At 43.7% G+C, this 27,843-nt stretch overlaps 1 protein-coding gene across 1 annotated transcript in view; it reads left to right on the top strand.

Moving 5' to 3' along the window:
* rerea (arginine-glutamic acid dipeptide (RE) repeats a) overlaps positions 1-27,843 on the top strand; it is a 122,123-nt gene that overhangs the window by 5,127 nt on the left and 89,153 nt on the right. The window contains exon 2 of the mRNA XM_070838890.1: positions 21,048-21,128. The gene's annotated coding sequence lies outside the window, so the exon portion shown is untranslated. The remainder of the gene's footprint in view (positions 1-21,047; positions 21,129-27,843) is intronic.

Here is a 27,843-nt window from a genome sequence, read left to right as displayed (position 1 = left end):
TAATTGACTGTTTTATAGAGAGATGTGTCAATAACAGCTGTCTATTGTCCAGACAAGTATATGTCTTTGTCATTGAATAAAGTGGCTTGTTATGTTGTGTTTTTCCTCTACAATATTGGGTGTGCAGGACATTGATTTCCAACACTGTGGATTAGACTGGTTGTGCTCTGTGGCCTCTGTGACTAATATGGATATTGCACTGACGTTGTGACCGTGCACATGAGGCACAGTTTGTTTGCAGAGCTGCAAAGCCCAGACCTGTGAGTGATGTTTTAATGGAGACGGCATGCGAGCCAGTGGTGAGATCAGGGTTCATGCAGCCATGAGGAAATGACCCTGGTGACTTTGTGGCACTCTGCGCTCTCCTGTTCACAAGGGGCCTCCAGTAAGCTGTGTCCTTGCTCGCCCTTGCAGGTTAGGCACGCCTATTGAGCCTGCTGTGCCTGCTGTGCCTTCTGTTCAGGTGCTGGGACTTACGGCTGGATCGACTATAGGTTTAAGGATGGACATCTTGTGTCTGTACCCCAGTTCCAGCAGCCGGTACAGAGAAAATGAGTTCTGAGGATTGGGTTTAGATTTGCCACTGTAGCACTTCAACTCTGATACACTCTAGCTACCATCAGGGGAAGGCTGTCAGAGAGAGGGAGAGAGAAAACAGCGAAGCACAGCAGTGCTATCTAATAGATCAATTTGTAATAAATCTGTTGCCTCAAGCTGTTGTTGTTCGCTTCTACTCAGTAAAAGGTGTCTGCGTTTCTCAGGCAAGAAAATGCTTGTCAGGCAGGGCATACAGAGCTATCAGTGAATGAGACGCGCCCAAAGCACAGTAAATCATTTTCTCTGTGCTCAGTTTACATAGGTCGAACACATCGCTCTCTTATCAGCACATTCCTTTGGTCAAAAAGGGGGTTATAACCAATCGATAGGGCTGAGCGCTGAAATGAGGAAGTAACGCTCCTCTCACATTAAATTTCCCCATTATCCTATATGAGCCATTAATCATGATGAAGGAGCTATTGATTAGGCTATCAGCCAAGGTTGGTCAATTTATTTGCCAAGAGTCATTCCACAATGTGAGGATCTGTTGAAGTAGCGCTGCTTTATGAAAACCAAGCGGCAGAATTGAAATAGCCCCATTATTATGACAACAGTTTGATCTTTAAGGTAACAAAAGACCAGGGCTCTATAAGGACCACATGGGACCTCTCCTGCTCCTCCTCCACTAGCAGCCATATGGACCGTACTAATTGTGTTTTACGCCGACCATTTTCACTGATCCATTGGGGACTTGTGGAAGTGCTGTAGCTATAATGTCACCAGCAGTGGGCTGGCTCATGAAAGAAACATTAGCAAGCAAGATGAGAAGACAGGAAGGCAATACACTGCAAGTCAACACAATTATTGATTTTATTCTAATGAAATCTGCGGCTCTCTGTTCTGAATCTCACGTTGGTTGCCTTCAAAGTATGATTTCTATTCTGTTTCTCATCTACGCCTTTTCCCCAATTGTAGCTATTGTCTGAGAGCATCATTGGGTTCAGTCTCACACATGGACTTTGTCAACCGGTAAAATCTAATTCGAGGCGTGATGCCGTTGTGTGAAGATACAGCTAGAAAGAGAACTTGTTCTTGTAATCCCCTATATCTCCAAAGATGTTTTATCCTTTTAATTGATATGATTATTTTTCAGGAAATTATTATGATTCTGTGCCACATTTAGCCAACTGTAATTGCTCCACAGAGAAATCGTCTTTCATCCATTTTATGACAACATAAATGCTGAGGTTTGAATGTTGAATGTAAATGTGACATTCACCGTATTTGCTTTGCCCTTCAGGCCAGGGATTGGTTGTGAAGTGTTTGTAGTGCTAAGTGTGACTGAGGAAAAGCAGTGTGTGTTTTAACGTGTTTATAATATGCAATCATGAAAAGGGCACATCTATGGAAATTAGATCCCGCAAAGGAGGGGAGGGGCGTTGGAGTAGTGGCGGTGGAGAGAGGGTAAAAAAAAAAGTGTGTGTTTCATTGTGTCCCCGCTAACAGTTTTCTTGTAATTATTGAAATTGATGTTTGCTGCGGAGCTGTAAATCTGCAAGATCTCTTGTTAATAAAGCGGCAGAGGCAGCCAGGCTGTTAGACTGGGAAATAAAAGGCAATCAAGCCTCCAACATCCTGTCCCTCGCCCCAAAATGAAGCAGCAGAAATCCTAATTAACTGAGAGGACGAGCAGCTCTTACTACAGTGCTTGGCTAGTCAGTGCCAGAGCTAGCTGCTATACTCTAATGAAGACGCACTGCTCGCCGTCCGCAACCTCTCTCTCTCTCTCTCTCTCTCTCTTTCTTTCTCTACTCCTTCCAGCCCTCTCTATCTGGCTCTGGCTTGCCTCAGGTATTTTCTCCCCCTCAGCTCCTCTCCTTCTCTACCTCCTCTTCCTCCTTCCTTGTGAGTGAGGTTGTGGATGTGACTGTTGCACTGATGGAGTGAGAGAAGCTTTGTTGCCTGGAGGTGTCTCAGAGTTCTGCACAGGAAATCGGTGAGCTAGATGATGGCCTCTGTGATGGTTATTGCTGCTTATGTAAAGTGCTGTGAGAGAGGGGGAGATACGGCATTGATCTCCTCCCATTGATTTCATAGATCCTCTTTAAGATGACAATAAAGTTGTCTTTCTCTGTCATCTGCAAGTGCTCCTTTTCAAACCAGCGGTGTGGCAAATTACTCCTGTCATCAGCCTCCCATATTCAAACAGCATTGTGCGATCATTTGTGGGGTTGAAATTCAGGTTAAATCTTGCTTTGAACACCTGATTTTTGTTTTGTGCTTGTGTCTGTGTTGCAACACCACAAGTCTTTGAGCATGACATTCAGTAATTCATTGGTTATCTTTAACTGTTTAGGTGTTAACCAAAGCTCTTAGAATTCATGGTCCTGCGAGAGGTAGCTTTAATGCAAAACTCTGTAAAGTGAATGGAGTGCTGTAAGCCACATCTTTGTTGTTGTGAAGGAGTGAGTGATGATTGATTGTTTGAAAACTGAGCTCGCCTCGGCTCCCAGCCAGCTGCCTCTCACTATTTACCTGTAAACTTGTCCTTTCTGCTTTTGCTTTGTCTGTGGATGGCCACAGAGCTCTTTCTCTGTCGCCTCTCCCCGTCTTTGTTGTACCAAGCAGCCCAAAAGCCTCCAGGGATGAACGGACAAATAGAAGACAGCGAGAGGTGAAGCTGGGCCCCCCCCATTCTCCCATCTATCTTTCTCCCTTGCGAGCACTCTGCCAGACAAGTTTCGAGGCACTCAAAAGCAGCAAATCGACTCACTGTAGGATTCACTGTCACTTAGCTGAGCTGGGGCATAGCAGCGCACTAGGAGGCCAAATCCTCCTCCTCCTCCTCCTCTCCCCATTTCTCCGCCTTCTCAAATGAAGAAAATGCTATTTGGCATGGCATTGCTGAGGCCTAGTTCTCTGTATAGATGAGCTTATTCCAGTCTAGCTCCCCAAGAGCTCTTTTCTTTTTTTTGCCTCTTCAGTTATACATTAGTGGGGTGCTACTGATGACAACTTGATTAAGTGCTTGTCACATTTCAAATAATTTCTGCTGGTGGGGTCTAGTGAGCAGGGTTCCATCTTGATTTGCTCCGGTTAATTTCAAACAACACGATTGGCAGGCAAGATGGTGCAACATTGCAACATTGCACGAATCTCTCATCAAGGTTGGGGATGTGTTGTTTGTGCACAGATTTCACAATTGTGAGTTAGCGTGCGGAGAACGCTGTCACAGTTTCAGTCTCTTCCTTTATTGTTGCCACAAAGCAAACGATCGGCTCGGCACAAAGCCAGCGCTCACTGCAAAGACCAAATGTAGTAAGAAAAGGGAAGACAGCGTCTGGCTTCGTATCTTGCTCGTGCACATTCGCCCAGATGCATGCACAAGCGCATAGACACATGCACTCTGCGTAATGAAAGCCAAAAAATTCTCCTGACAGCAGGAGTTTAAATTTCACTCCTCAGTGCGACAGCTTTGTCACAGGGAAGAGATTCACCACCACCTCTGGCAGCCCTCAGAGACCCTTCCTCGGAGAACCAGCAGTCCTCCCTTTCTTCTCCCTGTTTCCCTCTGTATTTAGCACTCAGTCTTTTCCTCTAATCAACGACAGGCTTGTGAAAATCTCTACATAAAACAATGCACAATGCTGCTTCATTTCTTATTTTCTCTTTCCCTCTGCCTGACTCTTCCCCAGAGTTTTTTTTTTTGTCTTGCATGTGCAGCTGCTGCTGTGAAGATGATGACAACAGGCATAGAAAACTAAAAGGACACGTTGTCTTTACCCTCTTTCTCTTTTCCCTTTCCTCTACTCTCCATCTCTTCTTGCTTCTCTGTAAGCAGCTACCTTGCTAACATAGCTGCTTATATTACACAGGGATCGTCCACCCTGTATTTGCTGTTGCAGAGAGATAAAGACGATGAAAGTGAGACGCGCTTGTAATGTTTGCTGGGAATTTAGCTCAGGAATTTGGGTGTGTGCGTGGGTGTGTGGAGGGGGAGGATGGAGGTCATGTGAGGGGTTTTCTTTTTTAGATTTCTGTGGATTTTGTTTGTAAGCAAATGGAGAGTAAAGGAGCTCATGGGGCACAGGAATCGACAGGCGTGCTTTAATTGTTTGTGACTTGTGAAATGAGAAACAATAATGTGTTACTAGAAGGCCCGGGAGATTACAAACTGGTCATCCGCTTAAAGGAGTGTCACAGAGATGCATTACCACATCTCTGTCTCCCTTTCTGCCCCTCTGAGCCATAAACCACTCGCACGTATTTAACCAGCAGTGATTTTTCCACTGTTCACCTTCTCGCCCTGCTTGTGCTCATGTGGAGCTGCTGGTGGAAAACCAGGCTTCTTGAATGAATCCCCTAATGTGTGTGCGTGCGTGTGTCTGCTTGCAGCCCCGGTTCTCAGCAAATCTCTGCAGCACCACCTGATTTGACTTGGTAATGGAGCATTGATGAGTCTTGGGGGAAATCGGAAAAAAAGGAGCCCAAAATCGTATGGCAAATACCCACTACTGTGAGATGGCAGTAAAGACAGTGTCAGGTTTCTCAATAGCAATTTACAAAAGAGGGAAAAAAGAGAGGGTGGAGTAAAAATGAAGGACCTTAGAGATATAGCTGTCATCTGCTGATGCCTGCGGCCGCCTGCTATTCCTACAGAGGGAGAGAGAAGCTTAGAGGTGGAGATGGGTCTTGGCACCCAGGCTTCAACTCAATTTGTATTTTTACTCCTCTGCACTGAGAAAGCTGGTTCTCTCCCCAGGACGGCAGATTATTTACATCTTTAGCAGAGCTCATTGCTCACAGAATATTGAGTTCAGTGTGGAGGACATAAAAGGTAGCCAAGCCAGGAGTAGTAAGGGAGATAAAAGCAGGATCACTTAAGCACTCAGTGTTATTTGAAGCACATTTCTACAGCTGTTGATGTAGCCACTATCCTGATAATTCATCTTGCCTAGTTTTTATCACTCAGTGCACGCCTACGCTCATGCATACACACACACAAACTCACGCGCATACACACACACACACACACACACACACACAAATTACTCGCAAACATGAATTCCCATTGCCCGTGAGGGTAGGCCCGCTCTAATATAAAACAAGCGATTCAAAGATGAAATGCTCATCATTCTGCCGTCTCACCATGGCCATCCAACAGATGAGTAGTGCTGCTAACAAAAAGCAGGGGCTGCCTGCTCCCTCACAGGGGCATCTTGTCTGTGTTATCACTCTAGCTAGTGCTGCAATTAATATTAATGTGCTTTAAAGCACGCTCCAGCAGCCCTGCTTCCCTCGCTCTCTCTTCCTTTATGTAGTGTGTGTGTGTATGTGTGTGTTTGTGACTCAGGAGGAAGAGAGCAATAAAGCCAGCGGGGGATAAGAATCTAGGCAGGATATGACAGTCCTCATGTCAGCTGTCTTGGAGCTGGAGGGATATGTGGATAAAGACAAGGGATGAAACTGAATCCCAACCAACCAGACGGACAGACGGACAGACAGACAGGCAGGTAGTGCGGCATGTAGGTAGAGACGTACAGCATCCACAGCGGCTGGGCTGGGGGCTGTACGCAGCCTGTTTATTTAGTCATGTTGTAATAATGCTTGACCTTTTCTTTCAAGTCCACGACCTGACCTTTAGCACCTTAATCCTCTGCAAATCAGTTAGTGTGTGTCTCTGTCTCACACACACACACACACACACTCTCACACACACATGCAGAGAGGGAAATGAGCACCTCCTTTGCAGGGAGCTTCATGGTCTGCCAACTCCAGGAGTGGATTGTTCCAAATTAGTATGCATTAGGTGGTTAGTGCAAAGCATTTAATTATGCGAGATGGCACTAAACTGTCTATGTTATGATTAGCCCAACACGTTACAACCTTAATTTCTTCATTTTTTTCCTCTGTTCATGGGTGAGGAGGGGGTATAGGGTAGGGAGGTGATAGGCTGGTGAAGGAGGATGAGGGGGGGGTGGCTTTAGAAATGCTCCCATATTCCCATTAGATGTTACAAGTATCCCCAGTATCTCTGCAGCCAGTGTTTTCTTCCTAGAGGGATTTTGATATTTTCTTGTCTGCCCTCCTTCACTCCCTCTCTGCATGCCCCCAGATACTTTGTCAAACGATATTGAATCAAGTCACTTCCTTTTATGTGTGTATGTGTGCGTCCCCGCTCTCTGTTTTCACTGAGCCGCTTTTCATGGTAGGCAAGGCTTTTTAATCTTGGGCAGCAGGCAGTGGTGGCAGAAGCAGCCTGGGCAGAGTCAGAGCGAGCCAGGCAGCCATCCAGCCGTCCAACCAGGCAGTCAGTCGCTGCAGTGGAGCCCCAGCAGCTCCCCGGAGGAGCCCATTATACAGGAGAGATATCAAACCATGAATCATTTACGCCAGTCCTCCCCTCCCCTCCCCTCTCCTACCCTCGCACGCAGCCTTGACGCCCGGCCGGCCGCCTGCTTGCCGCTGTCTGCATCTTTAATGAATGATTATTGCATTTCATAAACATGGGCTACAGTAATTAAAGTATTATTGATCCTTTCCATGTTGGCTACAAGGTGGACAAAAAATGCTTTTTGCCCTCCTCTTTACACATCTTTTTTTGTCACTATGTTGGATAGAAAAAGTCCCTCTAGGAACAGCAGACGGTGATTTATTCAGCCTGACGGTGTGATTTTTTTTTTTTCTTTTTTCTCCTGTTTAGGCATTTCAAGAATAGCCTTCATCAGGGAGGGGGGTGATAATACTACAGGGTGGGGTTTTTGGGTCGTTCTCATTGTGCAGCGTGTCGTGAGGATTGTGTGGTCGTAAGTGTTTTCCTCTATTGGTGTTTTTTGTTTTGAGTAAAAGGTGTAGGGACACAGGGGTTAATAAGCTGGAAAAGAATGATTTAGGTCAGTGGAAGTGTCTGCATCTGTCACTTTGACACGCTGGTGCTTTAGGAGGCTGTGCAGCGTTGAATAAAAGACAGAGTGAGAGACAAGTGAGGAGAGAACTGGCTCTTTCAAATGGAAAAAAGGAAAACCTGACTTGACTGTGATTTGTTCTCTCAGCGACAGGCACCGTGTTACAAGCAGCCGTTTGATATAAACCTAATCAGTTTCACCTCTTTATTGAGGATCAAGACAGTTAAAGCCTCTGCAAATAAGTGCAGGTCTCCCAGCCTTCCTCCATCTGTTTTTTCCTCCTCACACACCCTCTGCTTCTCTCCCTGCTGTCATTTCTCCTGGTCATTTTTCCTTCTCTCGTCCCACTTTCACTATGCTTATCCTCCTTTCCCTCTACACACTTCTCCCATGTCTCCTGCCTCAATCAGGAGTGCACTTAAGTTTCTATGTAAATATCACAATCACCGGTGAGGGAAAAGTGCTCCACAAGAGTATTGTAGGAGCCATTTTGTATATCACTTATTAATGTGTATCTTTGTTCTGCACTATCTTCCTATAAGCAGTATGGATCGTTTCCTGCCATGCAGCCAAACGTATGAATTTATTTGTCAACGTTTAAGTTTTACATTCATGATTATTTTTCTGTGTTTAAAATTTCCCTGCAGTAATAAATGTCTAAACTTTTAAGAGGTTTACGTCTTGATGGGATATTGGTTAAAACTAATTATTTTTATTCACATCTATTGTTTCTCACAATGGCTGAAAAATGGCTCAGTAACTATAATCATTAAACATTATTACGAAATGCAACATCAGTGATCCAGCCATTAAAACTCTTAGATAGCCTGTTTCTACTAGCCTGTGCTGATTGCTAGCCTTTTCTCCCTGCCCTATGGCTTGTCTCTTTTGTTAGTGAGCCACATGGCTCTCCACAGGGCTTAGTCTAATCAGTGCTAAATATTCAGCAGTAGCCTATAGCCTAATCAGCCAGAGCATAATCATTGTCAACCAATTGCATTCCTCTTGACCTCCCAGATGGAGGTAAACTGCACGGCCTCTCCATAGCACCGCCTCAATTACTGCACCAATAATGGTGATAAAGAAGACCACAGGCTCAAATGAAAATGGCTGATTGATGTGGACACACATGGCTTATAATTGGATTATAAGGAAGGACGTTAATGGTGTTAGGGGCGCCGTGGTGTAACGGGACTCCAAACACTGACCAGGTATTTAGTGATTTACCCCTCCAGCCTCCTCAGCAGTCGTGCATCAGAACAGTATCCTCAGGGGTCTCGGCACCTAAAGCACAACCCTCTTGTCCCACCACTGCTGCGCTGTCAAGGGTGTGTGTGTCTGTGTGTGTGGCTGTGTATAAGTAAAATGCTTATGTGAGCTGCTAGTGACTGCCCCTGTTATGCCAGTGACAGCTGTGGACTGAACAAAAAGCTGTCTATTTCCAAAGCAGCATCTCTCGTCATCCTCCTGGCCACACACAGAGACACACACATATACACACAGAAAGATTAAGTGAGAGAATCTGGGAATATGTTTGGTCCTACAGTAGCTGTAGTACCAAACAAGCCTGCGACTATTTTGTTTTCATTATTAATCTATCTATCTATGTTTTCCTAATGTAGTCTCTAGCCTTGGCTTCAGAGTGTTCCACAGCTTACAATAATTTTCCCAACTAACATTAAAAACAAAAGTATCCATTTTACTTTGAATTGAAATGGAGAAAAGCACAAATCCTCACATTTGAGAAGCTGCAACTGGGAAATGTTTCTTAATTTTATTTGATTAGTGAGTGAAATGATCATTTTATTCTAAAATCTCTTCAGGTTGACTAATTGATTTGTCAACAGAAGGATTGGAGCTGGTCAGTCGTGTTGCTGGGGGGAGGTTCAGTGTTCTCCTTGTTGTCAGACGGCACCTCATTTATTTCTGTTTATCCTAATGGAGAGGAATGTAATTAATTGACCCTGGCAGCTCAGAGGGGCTGTGGTCGAGTCCGGGAGCAGGTGCCGACTGCACTACCCACCGTCTCTTACACTCGTCCTCATCTCAGTGTTCATATCTATGCTGAGTACCCAAGACTCCCTGCTGACCGATTGGCTCTTGCTAAGTGCAATGATGTTGGATGCCTGAGACTGCGTGAGCGGCATAATACCAACAAATGCCTGAAGGAGTGCTCTCCCCATCTCTATCTCGCTTCTCCCCTCAGCTGCTGCTTAGCCAAGCCTGGCCAGTGCAGAGCAGAGCTGAGTGCCTCCTTTTCTGCTCTCACTCTGCTCTGCCTGGCAGTTTATTAAAGGGAATACTAGCTTTTTCCTCACGCCCGGGCGTTTGATTTCGACAGCAGCAGAAGCTGTCATGGCAGATAAAAGGCAGCGGGCCCCAGAATTACGGTGCACACAGCATCTGTATTTACTGCGTCATTCTCTCTGCCTCTGACAAGGGAGGAGGAGGAGAAGAGGAGAAAATGGAGGACAGGCTGCTGCATTCATGTGTCTTTACATTGACATGTCTCATCAGGGAGAGAGGTGGACAGACTACAGTGAAGCCATCAATCAGCCCTTTTCAATACGCCTGTCCAGCGTACCGTAATACTCACACATAAAGACTGACAAAGGACAGCATTATTGCTGCTGTTGACACATTTTTATAAAGCCCTTTTTCATGTTGCTTTGTCAGATGGAGTAAAATAGTAGGGTGATTGTGGTGTGCTGGCTAAAAATGTCAAGAAAGCAGTTTGGGTTTTTTTTTGACTGAGACAATATGGATTGATATGATTGTTTGTGTTGCTTTATTATTATCTCCACCAGGCTTAAGTCTGGCCTCTTTTTTTTGTGCATCTTTCTTTATTTTTCGAAATCGAAAAATAAGGGGCATTAATAACAATCAGCTAGGCTAAAAACAAGCCTTACTTAGTTGGATGCAATACACATCTTGGCCTTTGTAGTGGCTCAGAAATGGACATCCATAGAAAAGTTGGGTCTCGCTTTGAACCGGCGAATCTACCGATTTAATTCTGTATCTGATATGTTATATCCACAAAAGTTGCTCACAATTCAACATGAATAAGTACCAATTTATCTTCTCTTCACCGCCATCTTGACTACGTTTTTTTATGTTTGTTTGTTTTTTTTAAACTAGTATTAAAACAGTTACAGTATATAGATTGAGTAAGGTTGTGATGAAAAAAGATAAAAACAACAAAAGTTAGATGAATAACTTGAAACTTACTGTGATTATAGGTTCAAGTAATGGTTATTGCAGAGATCGCAACTTTTCTAGTCTCCTCAGATGTTTGCCAGTGTCTGTCAGATAATTGGTTAAAATTACTTCTTATGCAACAGCCGTGGTCTGAGGCATTATGTTTTCAGGATGTCCGTCTGTCTCGTTCTCGTTAATGCAATATCTCAGGAAGGCCTTGAAGGAACGTCGTCAAACCTGGCACAAATGTCCACTTGTAATCAAGGATGAAGTGATTAGATTTTAGTGGTCAAAGGTCAAAATTACTGTGGCCTCACAAAACACATTTTTGAACATAATTGAAGAAATTCTACACTAATTATGACAAAATGTCACACAATTAACTAATAGGCTAAAATAATAAAGGGATGACCAAAGTGTCAAATGTTCTGCAAAAACACTTTTTAGGTTATTATTCAACGCCATACCTCAGGAACAAGGGGAGAATGTGATCATGTTTCACATTTGGTCAGATGTTGAATTGGTCACACTAATCTTGGGTGCCCACCTTGAAAACGTGGTGATTGGTAAAGATCATCTTGGCTTTAACGTGTGTGAAGCTTTTAATACCCATATTTGAAGCATTGTCCACTGTCACGACTACAGCTTTGTGTTCATGACAGAAACAGCTTTATTGGCTGAGCATGTGAACACACACAAGGAATTTGTTTTGTGTGTCTCACTGAACTTGTACACTAATAAACATAAAGCAGAGCAAGAACAACAAAGCTTTGCAAAGTCAAGTCAAATCAGTTTTATTTATATATCCCTATATCACAACTCAAAAAGTTGCCTCAAGGGGCTTCACAATCTGTACACCAAACAACATCCTCTATTCTTAGACTCAGATGAGGAACAATTCTTTCAAAGTCTTCACTAAATATATTATACAAGTCTGGACACACATGGACGGAAATCGCAGCTTGACTGGTTGGTTGACTAGAGGCCCACAACTGCGACACTTTTTTTTTCTAGTTATTTTAATTTCTTAAAAGTGTTTTCTGTCTAAGCCTCACCTTGAAAACAACTTAACAGATAGATCCATTCTCTGGGCGGTATCCGGACTTAGGCTGTGGGTCATGCTAATTTTTCATCGGCATCATTTCATTGAGCATTTAATTAACACAACAAGGATTCGTTGTCCTCCAGTGTCATCCACTCAGACAGCTAATACAAACTCATTAGCCTAACTCCCAGTGACTCTAAGACAAAATGTTACTATGCTCTTTACTGTTTTGGTATGTATTAGAATTGATTATGTTGATGAGTTCATCCACATAAATTAAGGTTTCCAGATCATATCCTGGAGACCATTTTCTCTGCTTGATATCAGAGGTCTGATAAAGGCTTTTATTTAATACAATACCGTCCTGCTGCTAGTTGGCTTAACCTGCTTCAGCAGCATTTGAAGCAACCAGCTGTCTGTCTTCTTCATGCTTCTCGATGCTCTAGCCTGTGGTGACAGCAAGACTAATGTATTCATGGTGCCGCCACGGTGAGAGGCATTACTTTACCTTTGCTTAATTGAGGGGAAACTCCCCTGACACCTGCTTAGCACAGCACTAGGCTAGCTGAGCGGCCAAACTCAACCCTAGAAGCTGAGGCCACTGAACCCTGACTGAGAAATAACACAACCCAAGACCACCCAGGGACTGCCGAGGGGAGAAATGATTTAATAATGTTGATGAGATATTACACCAACCCTTCCTCCACCGTCTGCCTCTCTCTCATTACCTCTTACCTGTGCAAGGAGACGGCTGTGACTCGGTGCCTGGAGGTGTATTTAGATGGGGCTGCTTAATATTTCACACCCTAAAGACAGAAGTAAAAGAAGCGAAAGAAGAAGAAGCAAAAAAGGGAGCAAGAGGGGCAAAGAAATTCACGCAGAGGGTTTTGACATGGATTGTGGAGGGAGGTTAGGGAGTGTAGTCAAGGGCAGTCAGGGCAGGCTTGTAATTGGCTGACACCAGAATGTAGCAGTGGATTTGTGTGTGTCTCTCCAAGTGTGTGTGTGCGCACACATGCAGTCAGACAATATCTGAATGCCATAAGGCCAAATATATTGCTCGAGCCAGACTGCATTGCTTTCAGGGTGTTGATATGCTGCCATCACCTTGCACTACAGTGAATGTTGATCTCAAGTACAACAGACATAGTGTGTTATTTTCTTTGGGCTCCTATACCAAACTCCCCCCTACCTCTGCAGCGACACAGGCAAGGTCCCATCTGAGACTCAGCATGACAGCTCGACTGAGCTCTTGCCTCGTTTTTAATTGTCCCATGCCCCAGGGGCTGCTGGGAGCTAGCTGGGCGGGGCTGAGCATTGTCTCCAGGGGGATGAGGAGAGGTGGGTGACAGAACACTTGCAGTGTCAGGTGCAGGTGTGGAGAAAAGAGATTGAGAGGGGGCTGACAAGCCAGCCGTAGGGAGCCGAGTAGTGGGAAGCCATTCACTGAGATGGGAGAGGAGAGAGCTTTATATAAGAGGAAAGCTCACAGGAGGCATCCATCAGCCCGCTCCACTCACTGATACATATTACCCAGTTGTTATCAGCTGGTCTATTAACAGACACCAATGCTTGAAATTAACGCAAAATGTGCACAATGTGACAGCAATAGATTTTTGCACTGTAACTGATAGTAGCCTGTGTCTTTTTGTTCAGACAAACTGAAGCAACTAATGCCTGAAGGAGTGCTGGTCTCCTTTTTTTGTAGTCTGGTGCAGCTTGATTGATGTGATTTGAGCTGAAATGATCAATCGACAGAAAAATAATCAACTGTTTTTATAATTGATAAATTGTGGAAGTCATTTTCAAGCAAAACATTCGATTGGCTCCAGCCTCTTAAATGTGAGCCTGTGCTACTTTTTCCTCATCTATTTGAATACGTTACCCTGGGCTGTAGGAAATGGTGATAAGTATTTTTCAAATTTTTTTCCCACAAATAATCAATTTAATTGAGCGGATGGTTGATAATGAAAATAATTGCATGTATAGTTGCAGCCCCAGACGTGATTGTGTTATCAACCACATCTACACGGACTGCAGCAATCTCACGGTTGACCTTATTCTACATATGTGTTTTTATTAGCTGTTTATGTGGGTTACTAATTCCCATTTATATGCTACTTGACATAGCCCAATTAATATCTTTGACACCTCCTCCACATTATGTCACATCACTTTCCTCACAGTATTCAGCCTTGTTCTATATCCCTCTGTCATGTTGTGTTATAGCCTTTGTACAGATTCTACAGGAACACTATGCTTTGTACTATTCATCTTACAGCTACATGATAGCTGAGTCAGATGGTAGAGCCTGTTTTATCAGACACTTGGATTGCTGCAATATACTAACAAAGCTCAGCTTGTGATTCATCATTCTTTTGAGGGGTACACATATTTAAAATGCTGTTGAATAAGGCAATTGGAATGCATGTCTTAATGTGATTATGTTTTCTCTGACTATGACTGTATTCGGGTTAGGGTAATTGGAAAAGTATGTTTACATGGCAATTTATCATTCAGTGCATTGTCTCAATTGGGGAAAATTACTGAAAAATTGCTGCCCCTGTAAACATACTCATTGAGCTGTTGAGACTTTTTTTTTAGTAAAAAATCTGAACAATAACAGAGCTGTTGAGGGCTGCTGGAATGAAATGTTGTGCAGCCGAGAGGAATCAGCGGCATGGTTTTGGGTCTTGCTCTTCCTGTGTTGCTGGCTCAGAGACGTCATCCAGCCAGTCACGCTGGGGTCAGAAGCTCTGAAAATAGCCCTAAGGGGATTCAGGCTGCACTGATAGCATACCTGCTGTTACCCTGAGATGTTATCCAACTGCACGCCAGCCCAGGCTCCCTCCCAGCTGCTGTGTTCTGCTTCGGATTGTTCTGCAATACCTCACGCAAAGATGGAGTGGGGCCATTATACCTCTGGCTCTGCAACACTCCCTATAGACACACACATGCTTACTTATCCCTGCATAAACATGCATTAGCGTACCTGCAGCCATGCACGTCGTGCAACACATCGAGGTCTGTATATGTTTGTCTTTGCGCGTACAGATCATCACGCACATACACATATGCGACCACACGCATCGAACCAGATTGTGCTGTCACCAGAAAAAGCTTCGCAGCGGCAGCGCGGGCAGGCTGGCTTTTCACAAAGGGTCAGAGTTGACTGCAAATTACAGCTGGTGGCCGACCAAGCCTGGTGATGGATCTCAATGCGCTCTGTGTTTACTCACACACCTGCACCCCCTTGAACGGGGAAGACGGCAGCGCAGCCGAGAGCACACAGCCATTTTGTAACACCTCAAGGAACTTTCCCTCCTCTCCCTATATGAGGAATAGATGAGGTGGTGCCATTAAGTGAATTTGCTGTTATTTCCCCAGGCTCTTAGCTGAAGATGTCAAACCTCAGCCACTGAGGCAGCCAAGGATGACTGTCGACTCAGGCAGAGGCAAATACGCACACACACATGCTGCACTCTCTGCCACGCACATGATCAGCTTTCATGCTTCTGTGTAATTTATCAAATTGCTTGGGCATGTGATGAATGGGCTCAGATCTCAAAAGGAAAAAAAGGACATTTATTTTGCATTAGGTCGCTGTTACGCACATGTAACAGCTTAGAATTTAATTACAGTAAATGGTAAACACCGTATTCACATTTTCTGAAACAATAATTCACTAGGCTTAATTGTTTTGTAGTTTCACAGACTACATTTAAGCGACTACACCAGTGGAATCGGTTTGTTTAGCAACAACTGTTCAATCCCTTTACTTATACTACAGACTACTATATTCTCTTAGTGTATGGAATGAGTAAGTAGGTTTAATGCTCTCTACATATCCTCACAAACGCTTGCACTCACATCCTTACTGTAGAAGAGGCTGGTTCTCTTGGTGATTTGTCACAGTTCCCCATTGTATTACACACCACCTCTCCTTCACAGTCCACCCCCCCCTCTCTTTCTTCCTCTCCTTCCCCTCCCTCCCTCCCTAAATCATTTCTTTACATGTGTGTGGGTGCCCCCTCTCGCTGTGATTCTGATACTTCATAACGGCAGGAGGAAATTGAGCTGACCTTGAGGCTGCCGAGCTCCTTTTATAATGCTGATGTATGGGGCTGTGGGCACAGGCAGCCAGTAAGTGAGAGGCATGTTTTTATTTGCCGGGGAGCAGGGCCCAGTGTCAGGACACATAACAAGGTTCATTTCTCGCCCACTCAAGCTAGCTAGTAGACCGGGGAGCTTAGTGTCAAGTATTCAAGTCCACTAGGCGTGATTTACCTGCATTAGCTTTTGTATATTGGAATAAGTTGCATCATGCTGCCTTTAAGGGTGATGATGGGGCAAAGCCACTCATAGAGTTAACCCTGTGGATAGATTGGCCCCACTAAAATGTGATTTAGATGGTGCTGCTGCATTGCAAAAGTGTAACTGCTGCCAAGGCCCATATCTCAAGGTTGGACTAAAAATGAATTAATTCAGGATTGTTTCTGGCCAGTTTGCATTTTGTCAAGTGGGTAAGAGGGCTGTCATTTAAAAATGATACAGTCTCTTTGACAAACTTCTATCGCCCTGGCTGCCATTGATTTAATTATTTGTTCAGTGTGGATGGCCCACTTTCTCCTCTTCAGCAGCTCACCATTCATGAGCACAATCAGCTACCTCCCAACACAATCAGGCTGCTCCCAAATTACACTCATGATTTAGACCAAGTCGTGGCAGGAAAACACAAGAGGGCTTATGATTCAAGCAGGAACGGCGGTCAGGAGGTGGACACAACAAATTAATAATTGTTAAATATGATACTATCCAATGGAATAGCCCTGCAATAAATGTCATTGCGTTTATATAAGACAGGTGTTGATCCAAGCTAATGCATGGGGAGCCCATGTCTTGTTTTGTGTGACCAGCTGTCCAAAATCTAGAAATATTCAGTTTTACTATCAAAGCAGAGAGAGAGAACTAGAAAACGGAGGAACTGAAAGCAGTGAATGTTTTTACATGTTTGCTAAAACATAAGTCTTAAATGATTCATTGACTATGAGGATTGTTGCAAATCAATTTTCTATCAATCACTAATTGTTTTGAGTTAAGGATTAAGCTACACAAAGTTGTTTGCATGGCTTATTCATTTGATTGCAGTGGATCGACTTTTAATCTTAATCAATCAGCCATTTACGCCTACACATGAAAATGTCAACATTAATTTCCACTGATTGAATAATAATCATTAAAAATCAAACCCCACCTCATGCTGCTCAAGAGAAGAGGAAACGTTTGAAAATGTAACCTACTATTTATGTGTCTTAATTGATACAAACTCAAACTTCACAAAATCACAGCTATATCCACTCATTCACTTTGGCCTGTGTGGGCATCAGATGACACTGTAGATGTGTTGCAATCAAGTCCACAATCTTATTTGTGCGCTTCAGGATTAGGATGTGTCAAGTAGTGTAAATAAGAATTTACAGCCTTTGCACAGTGTGTAAGTTACAATACATTCTCTCTTCTTGCAGGCTGGCTGCATGTTTTCAAAATAAAACCACATGGCTTTTTATAATGAGGAATGGACAATAGTAATAATATGCAAGTATTCATTTGTTTTGACCTCACCAGGAATCTTAAATACCAATTTTAGTCCTAATTTGGAGCTTCGTATGGAATGGTAATGGCTGTGGTTGACATTAAGATGAGCGGAGAAAGCTCCTCAGCCCTGCCAATTCGGCTCACTTTTCATATGGCACAGATCCACTTGCCTAACCCATGTCTGGATGCTGCACTCCGAAAACAGGCAAGGGCCCAATTCATTCACCGCCCATCCAACAACACATCGACTGTGCGCAAAATATGTTATAGCAGCTTAACAGTGGCAGACTAATCAATTGATCCAGATTTTGCCGTCCATTGATCTTGGCACATCCTGGGTCCAAACAATTACAGTACATGTATGATATTGATATCATTAGCAGCCTGTGGTTGATCCATCAGGACAGGGGAAGTGCTAGTAAAAACCACCCGAACCATGCATAAAAACATTTGCTCTGCCAAATGCTGGGGAGACCGGTCCAAATCTGCTTTGCAAATGCCTCCCTGTCACTCTCCCCTCCCCACCTCACCACAGTAACGGCAGCGTGGAGGAGAGGCGGTGAGCCTGCTGGTGCTGCTGACTGGCATTCTGTGTGTTGATGAATGTGCCGGCCTGACGGCTCAATGTGCTTACCTAATAGGAGCTGCTCCACTGTCACACTGAGTTTCTCCGTCTCTCTCTCTCACTCACCGCACTCGTGTCTTTTTTCGGAAGTAGTGAGAAAAGCGTTCCACTTGGCCAGGCATTGCAGCCTCCACACTCACTGTTTCTCAAAGGTTAATGGAGCTGCCTCACAACGCGCACTAATCATCAGGTAATTGCTTTCGTTTGGTTTGATCCGTGGCTGAGTTCAGCCATGATGACCAGTGCAGCCATTTTGGATGAGGGAATGGGGTTGCTGCTGGTTGTCAAGCTGACATGAGATGAAGATTGTGCTTTGCGCTCCATCATCTTATTAGCTGTACCTATTATTTTTCTGCCCCCCTGTTCATTTACCCTATAGAAGTGTATATAGTCTATTTAGTAGCCCCTTTTTTGGACTCATTACTCACATCCTAACACACTTTACACCCACCTCTTAAGGTATGGAAATAGTGAAGATTCAGCACGGGCTATTTTTGGTTTCTTCATGTTGTGCTGTGGAGGCGTTTGAAATGGTTAGCATGAGCCTGGTGTTAAAATAGTGGCTTTTCCGATGAGCATGTGGTGGACAGTCAGAGACACTGACAGACTGAGAGGCGGACTAAAGTCATGAAAGCAAAGCACTTGTCTTTGATGTCAGCCAGCTTCCAAAGGACCATGGTGGTCGGAGGGGATTGGGGTTTCAGCGCGGGCTTTTGGGATTGTCGTGTCAAAAAGGTCTCACTGGGGCTGAGTGAATTTTAGAGCGCGCATGTGTGTGTGAGAGACTACATGCATATTCACGTGCTAAGGCTGAGACCAGGCAGCTAAAGAAGGAAAGGCCAGTTTGTCTTTGTCATCATCCACATCACCCCATGGTGCTCAGTGCTCACACATAATAACCCTCAACTCGCAGAGCATGGAAGTGATCTTTCACATGAGCACACACTAGAATATAGGAATGGACATTTCTAGGCCTGTTGAGCTTGTTTTAGTTGCTCTGTTGTGACTAGTGGGAGAGACTGGATGGATGGGCAGTTTGTTAAAGAAATGATGTTGCATGCCTTGTGCTATTTGGATACAGATTGAGCAGATTAAAATGGAGATAAGTTAGTCACAGACTGATTTTAGAGGGTTTTTAAAAACTGGGAGATAGATGAGACCCAGTGTGTGTGTGTGTGTGTGTGTGTGTGTGTGTTTGATGGCCACATTGTCCGTCACTGTAGAAATCCCAGAGTACTAAAGGGATTGCAAAATCAATGTGAGCTATTCATACACGGATCTAATCCTCAGATTTACTGCCATTTAATCTGTGGTTATGGCAGGGCTCTGATGGCTCTAATGCCGTCAAACAGATGTCCCTGCTCAGCCACCCAGGTTAGGTTGCACCTGGTGACACCATTGAGCCCTGGCACTAGGTGGCCCATTGCACATTTCATCTTCTCCTCTGGTGGCAACTATTGTATGAAAACATGCGTTACAATGTCATGGTGCATCTGAAGGAAAATCAAGCCAAATGTTTACAAAAGACATCTGTGACCCCAAAATCCTCTTTTGTGAGATTCATCATGACGTGAATATGAATATAATGTGCTTAAATCTGGGTGGCTGTTGTGTGTATTTGTACTATTTTTGACAATGTAGTAAGTATTAGCTATGTTGTTGAACAGTGTTGACATTGCATGGATAGAAATACTTGGATTTCATTCACTGCACACACCTGGTTTTATTTTCAAATTCAAAAAGGAACAGACCATTTCACTTCAAAATGCAGGCTGAATTCAGGAGGCGTGTTGAATCAGAAGCAGGGAATGAATAATAACAAACGGTATCATTTTGTATATCAGGTAAATATGTTGCCTTGTTTTGTAGCAGCTTTATCATCAATATATAATTGGCTAAGAAACCAGCCACGCCTTCCTTTTAAAGAAAAATAGCTCAGACAAAATCCTACACATAATCATCCCACCCTGTCCTACATGTTTATAATCTTATCTTTTCTTTAGGGTGTTCTTAATTTTCTCATTGTCATAATATTCAGAGCTACACATATATTACATACTGTGTAATATTCCAAACCATGTTGACACATTTTCCTCAATTATCTTCATCATTTATTTCGTTTTAGCCAATTTTAGCCACCAAAAAACCAACTAACCAATGCAAACCAGTGAGTCACATGAATAAACTGAACTAATTGATTGATGATAATTGACTGCATTGAACGGTTTTCATGAAAAAACTGACACAAATATGAAACAATTGCTATCTTTTAAGTAGTGTGTTGTTTGTTGAAATTAAGATGTGTGTGCGCGCCCAATAACTAATTTGGATTGTTACACCTCATACATGACCACAGGCACTCGTTCAGGAATGAAATGCACACATGAACACATCCTCAGCCTGTGCAATATTAAAATGCTTACATTGAAGTGTGTGTGTGTGTGTGTGTGTGTGTGTGTGTGTGTGTGTGTGTGTGTGTGTGTGTGTGTGTGTGTGTGTGTGTGTGTGTGTGTGTGTGTGTGTGTGTGTGTGTGTGTGTGTGTGTGTGTGTGTGTGTGTGTGTGTGTGTGTGTGTGTGTGTGTGTGTTGTGCTTCTGGATGTTAAAGAGAGTAAATGCAGGGAATCTCTGTGTGCGGATGCTGAATGTGAAATGTCAATGTTATTGAACAGGTGCTGCGAGGCAGAGCTGTGATGTTTTTATTTCCAAGCTCTTGTCAAGCAAGGCAGAGAAGAGAGGGCTCATGGGATAATGGGGGAGGTTCAGGGGTGGGGGACTGCGTGTGTGTGTATGCACATTTGTGTGTGCGTTACAGTGTGTGTAGCAGGTACGAGTGCCTAGAACTGTGCGTATCCAGAGGTTTATTTAGGAGAGGGAAATGAATACTGGCTTTGAATAAATGCTCCCAATCTCCTCATAGAAAATGTTAACTGCAGTGCGAATGGTGTTAATTTTTTGTGCACCTCCATGTTTTTCAGTGCCTACAATGGCCATGTGTTAAACATGAAGCCAAATATGGCAGCCGTCCTCACCCATGCATACACCTCTACTGTCAAGCTGTTACACCTCGTTTGTTCCATTTACACATCATTCATATTTTCTCCCTTGTCCTCTGTGTGTGTCTGTTTTTTTTTTCCCTTCAGTTTTTCTCTTGCAGAGTGTCGTTGTGTCAATACTTGTTGAGAGGCAATGTGGCAGTGAGCTAGGAGGTGAATGCAGTCAAGGTTAGTCAACAATGATTCGTGACACTGGAGCGCTGACTAACAGCGTTTTTTTTCCTCTGCCCTAACCACCTCTCCCCCCCCCAAAATGTTTCTATTCTTGACCCATCCAGTGGACCTTGGTCATGTTTTCTACCTGCCCTTGGTACTCTCAGCCTTATTCCTCCCCATCGTCATCGTCATCCTCACCCCTCATTGTGCTTTGCCTTTCCCACTGTCCTCCTCCTCCTCCTCCTCCTTCCCTCCTCGAAAGCCATCTTTCCTGCTAATTTCCGTGCCAGTGGAGAGAACAGCTCAATCCTGTCAGCACTCATTCATCCATCAACTGTTCATACTAACCCACTCCAGTGATTGTATCCGGATGCATAATTCCCTGTTTTTTAGCATTACTTATGCACAAGCCTTTCTTCCTCCTTTGCAGCCAGAGCAATGCTGTCTGTGGTAACGTCATGCCTTAAAGCCGCCAATCTACTAATCTTTTTCATTAAGCTTTCACTTGTGATTCTGTGTTGCACTTTTAATTCCAATGAACGTGTGTGAAAATGTGATTACTGTGTTGCCATGTCCACTCCCCACACCAGCCATTTTTGAAAAGAGGTGCGAGAGCAGCGCCTATCTGAATGTCCCCAACAGTGGCGGAGAATCCAGTTGCGATATAGAGGGGGCTGCAGTTCAAAGCCGACTAGCAGGTTACTTAATGAGTTTGGTAATTGGCTTGCTGTGGCCTCCGCGCATCCCTGCCCTCCTGCTGCTGATGTGTGCAGGAACAGAGAGCGCCACGGCTCACACTCCCTCCCTTGCTCCGCTTTCCCTCCCCTCGCTCGACCCATCCATCTTTCGCTCCATCCATCCCTCTTCTACGAGCTGACTCAAGGAGCTAATGCAGCACCGAGCCTCCTCTTTCTATCCCCCACTGTTCCATTACAAAGACGGTTAGCATGCTGCATGTTAGGTTTCCACTCTGCTCAATATCAAATATCAACAGCGTTACTCTATCTGTCATTCCCCCAGTCTCTCCCACTTGGTAGCTATCTTTTACACACAGACACATGCACACACTCACGCACATATCTATTATATGTTATTTGCTTCATGCATTATGCAGAATATGTGCATCCAAACAAGCAATTTGCAGAATTTTCAGCTCACCACTTCTCACTAGTAATTCTGTGTGGCCACAACAGCATAATGAGAAACACACTTCCATGCTCAGTTGATTCATAAGTCCAAACAATAAAGATAAAGAGTAGCAGGCTTGCCATGTAATCATAAATGACACCTAACATATTATTCTCAGATTTCGGCACATTATCTCTTCACCGGCGTCATGAAAGGGACAGCTATTCTTCTTGTCTCATTGCTTTTGTAATAATGTGTGGTAGGGGAAAAAACTGCTTTACATTTGGTTTAAATCTCATTAACTTGCATATTAAATCATAGTGATAATAGATGAAGGAAAAATTTAAATGACCTTCACGGTTTAATAGTAATTGAAAGAGGTATGGTTTTTAGTCTGGATTGTTTATTGCTTTGTTTGTTTATTACAAGCCTCTAGATTTAGTGTCTTAAGGGATCTGCACTAGTGAGGCTAACCTGATATATATTCTGGATAATGAGCAAGCTTCCCACCTTCCTACCTATCCCCATTAATTTCCATTTTGTACCTTTAAAAAGCCATAAATGCAGCCTGCATGCATTAGTAAATGTAGCCGTCTCCAGTTGCAAGACTGCTGCCAAGCTTTTTATCTACTCCCACAGTAGAACGGTTGATTCTGAACGCTGTAGGGGTTGGAAGGCCAAAGCACAGCTAAGTGGCTCCTCTTGACCTCAGCACTGATCTCCAAACTGTCTGCTCTGGCTGCACACAGACAGCTTTTACCCATTCACTCCCACAAAAACAGTCTAATCTCATAACGCAGCCTCAACACCCTGTCTATATGCTGTCTCTTTGAATAACACATCTTTTTCTCACCGCACCCAGTGCTGACATGCTGACCGTATATTTGCTTTTGAAATTACTTCTCTCTGCTATTATTTATGCCGAATTGGAAAAAAAAGGAGCGCAATGAAAGGGATTTGGAGAAATTCAAGATATGAAAAAATTAGCTTGAATGACTTGAGAATCTTGTTCCTCTGACCTATAATGGATGTGCTTATTCTAGTTATCACTATCTATCTGCAAAGTAGATGGCTGAATCATTAGCGCACACACTGAGAGCAGCCAAGTGTGACCACAGCAGAATAATTGATTTCTGAATAAGCTTTGGAACTAAAGGGGGGAAAAAAAAGATGCCGCTTTGTGAGCCATTGCGCCATATTGAGTATCTTAATATGCATGTCATGAATTATAGTGTAGAGAGTTAACTTTTTTTGTTTTACACATCATAAGCTTCTGCTCCCCACTCCACCTCCTCTTTTAGCACAGCAACAGCGTTATGCTGCACCTCCACTCACTGTCCATAGGGTGGCAGTGCATGGAGGTGAGACAGCCATGTGCTCTGTGTGAAATGGAGCGGTCTCTGGCAATTTGAGCAGATTAGTTTAGAGACAGTAACCACACAGGAATCACACACCCCAACCGCCACTCTCTCTTTTGCTTTCATGATCATGGAACCCATTTGCTTTGCTGACTTCTGATCACTTTTAAACAGAGTTTCTCCCTGCTGGAATACAATTTGCCAAACTGGATCCAGAGCTAAGCATCAGACAAATGTACCGTTTGTTTATCTCGCTGTGTCTTTGTTCACAAAAGGATTTGCGTGAAATGTAAACTTCCTCTTTTCGCCACAGCCTGCACTCTCTGTCTCTCTGTGGCCCTCCTTGGAAATACAGTCTCATTCCTCAGAGTCTGTTCTCAATGCAGCCACGGCAGGCTGAACTGCTCTTTTATTCAGATGAATGAGGCCCTGTTTTGCCTGGAGAATCAGACAGACACAGACAGTCCATGTGAGAGCTTGAAGAATGTGGAAAATCAGGGGCTTAGTGAAGTAGCATCTAAGGTATTACACATGTGCATTTGTTTGTCTGTTTTCATTTTCTATATATGCGAGGTTATGGCCATATAAACTGTTTTCTGGCTCATGAGCATTTCACACCCCGATTGTCTCTTCTTTTTTTTTTTCTACATTTCAGCAAGCTGTGATCTAATAGAAACTGTCGACCCCTTGTGTGTGAATACAGACGTGGTGTGAAACTATGTTAAAAGCTGTTTGTTTTTTTGCTCATATATATATATCTCAATGAGCTATCAGGTTTTTCTGTATTTTATGAAGAGAAAGCACAGTACTTCCTCTTACTAACATTTGATCAGTTTGTCTGCCAGGTGGCGGCTACCTCCATTTGGAATGAGGTTTACTTACATTCATTTTTTTTAATATGCAATAGTTAAACCAAATGGCTGCTCCAAGCAAGTTTCACTCTCTTGAGTAGCTTGTGTAGCTTGGCAAAGAGATTAGACATATGTAGCCTACAAGTGTCTTGGTTTTCAGAGTGTTGCGAGGCTGCCAAATGTGACTGTGAATAGCTATGTAAACAAGATAGCTATGTGAGGCTAGACCTTGCACTGGTTGCCTAAAGTGAAATACCATTCCTTGGCTTCCCTCACATTTTTACAACTGTGTTAATGATCGCAAATAAAGCCTTTCTAGGTTGCAGCTTAATTACGAGCTGTCTGTTTGAATTGTTTCAAAAGGACGCCTTGATATGGCTGTTTGCTTGTACAGAGAAAATTGTAACCTATTGTTTTAAGTTCCCTTTTTTTCAGTTTATGAAATTTTACTCTGTCAAGCACTCTTCTTTTTGGCTCAAGCAATGGTCCTTGAAAACCATGGATCTTCATATCCACAAGTGTGTAGTTAAACATATTTAGTTGAGTAATTTCCTTGAGTTACTTTGTTGGGAGATTGGAAAGGATTATTTTATTGCTTCCCCTTCTCTCAACCCCCTCCAGGCAAAGTCTGTGTTTTAATTAGTCGTGTAAGACCCTATTTTCCCTTCGGATTCCCTCAACTTGTAAAGTGCTCTCTTAAGAATCCATGAAGGCTAAAAGGGGCAATGAATGATTTGAAGTCAGCTTTTTTTTTTTTTGCCTGCCAGTAGCAAAGGGGGTGGGGATGGGGGCTATCAGCACTTGCCGTCAGCATGAGGACCAGTAACTTCAAGCAGCAGTCACACAGAGTCTTTGTTCTTTATGGATTTAGTACGTGTGGTGAAGAGAGTCACTGCTTTAAAGCCCCATCTGGAAGAAGCACTGTTCAAGTTTCTAATATGAGAAGAACGGCTCCTGGAGATAATACCTGCCTGAGAACAGTAAAATGGTCTCAGGGCTCAATCCAGCACATCAGTTATTCCCTCCCCGTATTATGTTTTGGCAGCAAGGAAGTTAGCTTGTTACACTGTAGAGATTTAGTCATGTGTTAAAGTCGAGCCTCTGAAGTACACCCCCACCACCGCCACAACCTAACCCTCCTCTTAGTTTACAAGTCTGTTTTCTTCTCTCAGTCCTTTTTTCCTTCAACTTGTCTGCTCATCCCTGGTGAATGTATTAAATGAAGTTACTAGATATGAGCGCTTAAGAGGCCAGGGCCTCTGAGGCTTGCCAAGTCTCTCGCAGGCTTGGCTCAGTCATCCATGTCACTTTTTTCTGTTGTTTCAGCTACTGGCTGACTTACTTGTGTTGCAGAGCACTTTCTCTCCCTCTCGCTCGCTCTGTGTGTTTGCTGCCTCTGAGTGGCTTGTTTTTCTCCGGCGTGGAGAAATCAGGCTAAAGCAAACAGTGTGTGTCAGCCACAGCTTTTGTTAAGTATTCATTTTTAATGAGCCTAAGTGGCTACAGAATCCTATAAACCATAAACAGAGTAGTCAGACTGGGGAGGAGGGAGGAGGGACGAGGAGGAAGAGGAGGAGGCGAGGTGGGGGCATGTTGGCCTTTGATTCAGTGGCAGTCTCGCAGTCTTTTTGTTTAGTAACACTTGTACCAATTATGTTTGATGTGGATGAAGAAAACATATTTCAAAATGATAGTTTGTGTTGCTTTATTGTGCCTTTTCTTTCTCCGGTTTTCTTGGCTCTTGCGAGGAATTGTTCTCCTTTTTAATAATCTTTAGGAAAAGGAGTGTTGCAGAAAAGTCGCATTTTCCTCTTTCGAGCAGCACACGGCTCTGCTAGATTTAATTTCCTCCGAATTCAGAAAGAGGCACCAAGTAACCAGTTTTTGTTCTGTCGGGATCGAAGGCACTGTAGCTGTAGCAGGGGGTGCTCAGGGAAAAGGTATTGTGATGGGCCGTTTGAATGCCGAACAGAATTGAATAGACACAGTCAGCTTCCCAGATACATGCTTAGGCCTGTAGAATGTGGAGTGCTTTGCTTGTAACTGCACCGGTTGTCTCCTTTCATTATCGGTTAATGGTGCCCAACTTGACAGAGCCATGTGATAAACAGTGGAGCTGTGAAATCCTGGAGGTGGAGTTCTCGTCTGCCTGATAATGGGATCTCATCTGCCAGGGAGGGGAGCCTGCCCCGCCAGCCAATCCAGCTTTGCTCTGTACTGTGTTCAGGGAGGATTCACTGCACTCACCCTTCACTGCTGTCTTGGCCCAACTTAAGCCTCACAAACCTACTGAAAATGTTGGCATTTGACTGGTTTCTTCTTGCCACACTTAATGGAATATTTTTTTAAGAGCCTGAAATATCATGAGATTCCTTTCTAGGCTTCGATTGTGCTTCAGAAACACAGAGACGCGCATTTCCGCTTCCTTATCAGTCTCAGATCCTTTGAATGTTTGTGTAACTCAGGAAAGGAGGCAGACTGCGTGAGTGTGTGTGTGTGTGAATATCATAAGCGTTGACCTTGCAAAATGTATACATACTGTGATAAGGGAGGAGCTGTGGCTGCTGTGGTGTTGGGTTACTGTGGGAGGAGGAGTACGACTTCTCAGGACAGTTGCCTCAGGAGGTGGGAAAGGTTTTACCAGCACTTTGTTGCAGAGCAGAGCCCCCCCTCCCCGTACCCCTACCCCCCTCCACTGAAACGAAGACGACCAACATGGTTTTGTAGCACAATGAAGGACCCCCTGCACACCACCCTCAACTCAATTGCTATTGATTCTTACCGCCTGTCTCTCCTGCTGCCTGTGTTTGGCGTTAGTGTAAAAAGAGCCCAATGTGCTACTATTTGCTAAACTATTTGCTTAAGTTAATTGGATTTTGAGAGCAGTATCATGTTTAAGACAATGAAAATGTGTCAAGCTACTAGCTCAGCGAAATGAAAATCATCCTATTAATTTATAACTTCAATGCAGTCCATCTTTGTTTCCCTGCTCCTCTAATGTGCGTGGGGAGACTGTCAGATTTTTTTTCTCCCCCCATTGGTAGCATTTAAATTAAATAGAAAACAAACTGTAATGTATATTTTCTACCACAAATTGAAACCTCTGAAATAACCAGGATCACATTTGAGAATCATGATGTGCAGGCCAGCCATTAAATCAGCCTCCAAAATATTGCTAATGGACTACTCACATTATCATCCCTGCTTGTTTCTGCCTTTTTAATGGGTGGGGTGACTAATTAATTCATTATCCAAAAATGCAAATGAGCTCCACAAGCCTGAGCAGCAGCCAGTCGCCTCCCTTCTTGTGTATTTTCCAGCAGTTGCATATCTACTTATGTCTCCAGACATAAATCAGCGACCTGTGCATAAGATCATTCAGTTTATTTA

Source organism: Pempheris klunzingeri, chromosome 11 (assembly GCF_042242105.1).
Source record: "Pempheris klunzingeri isolate RE-2024b chromosome 11, fPemKlu1.hap1, whole genome shotgun sequence".
Classification (NCBI taxonomy): Eukaryota; Metazoa; Chordata; class Actinopteri; order Acropomatiformes; family Pempheridae; genus Pempheris; species Pempheris klunzingeri.
Note: the sequence above shows the minus strand (reverse complement) of the source record. Positions and strands in the feature narration are given on the sequence as shown.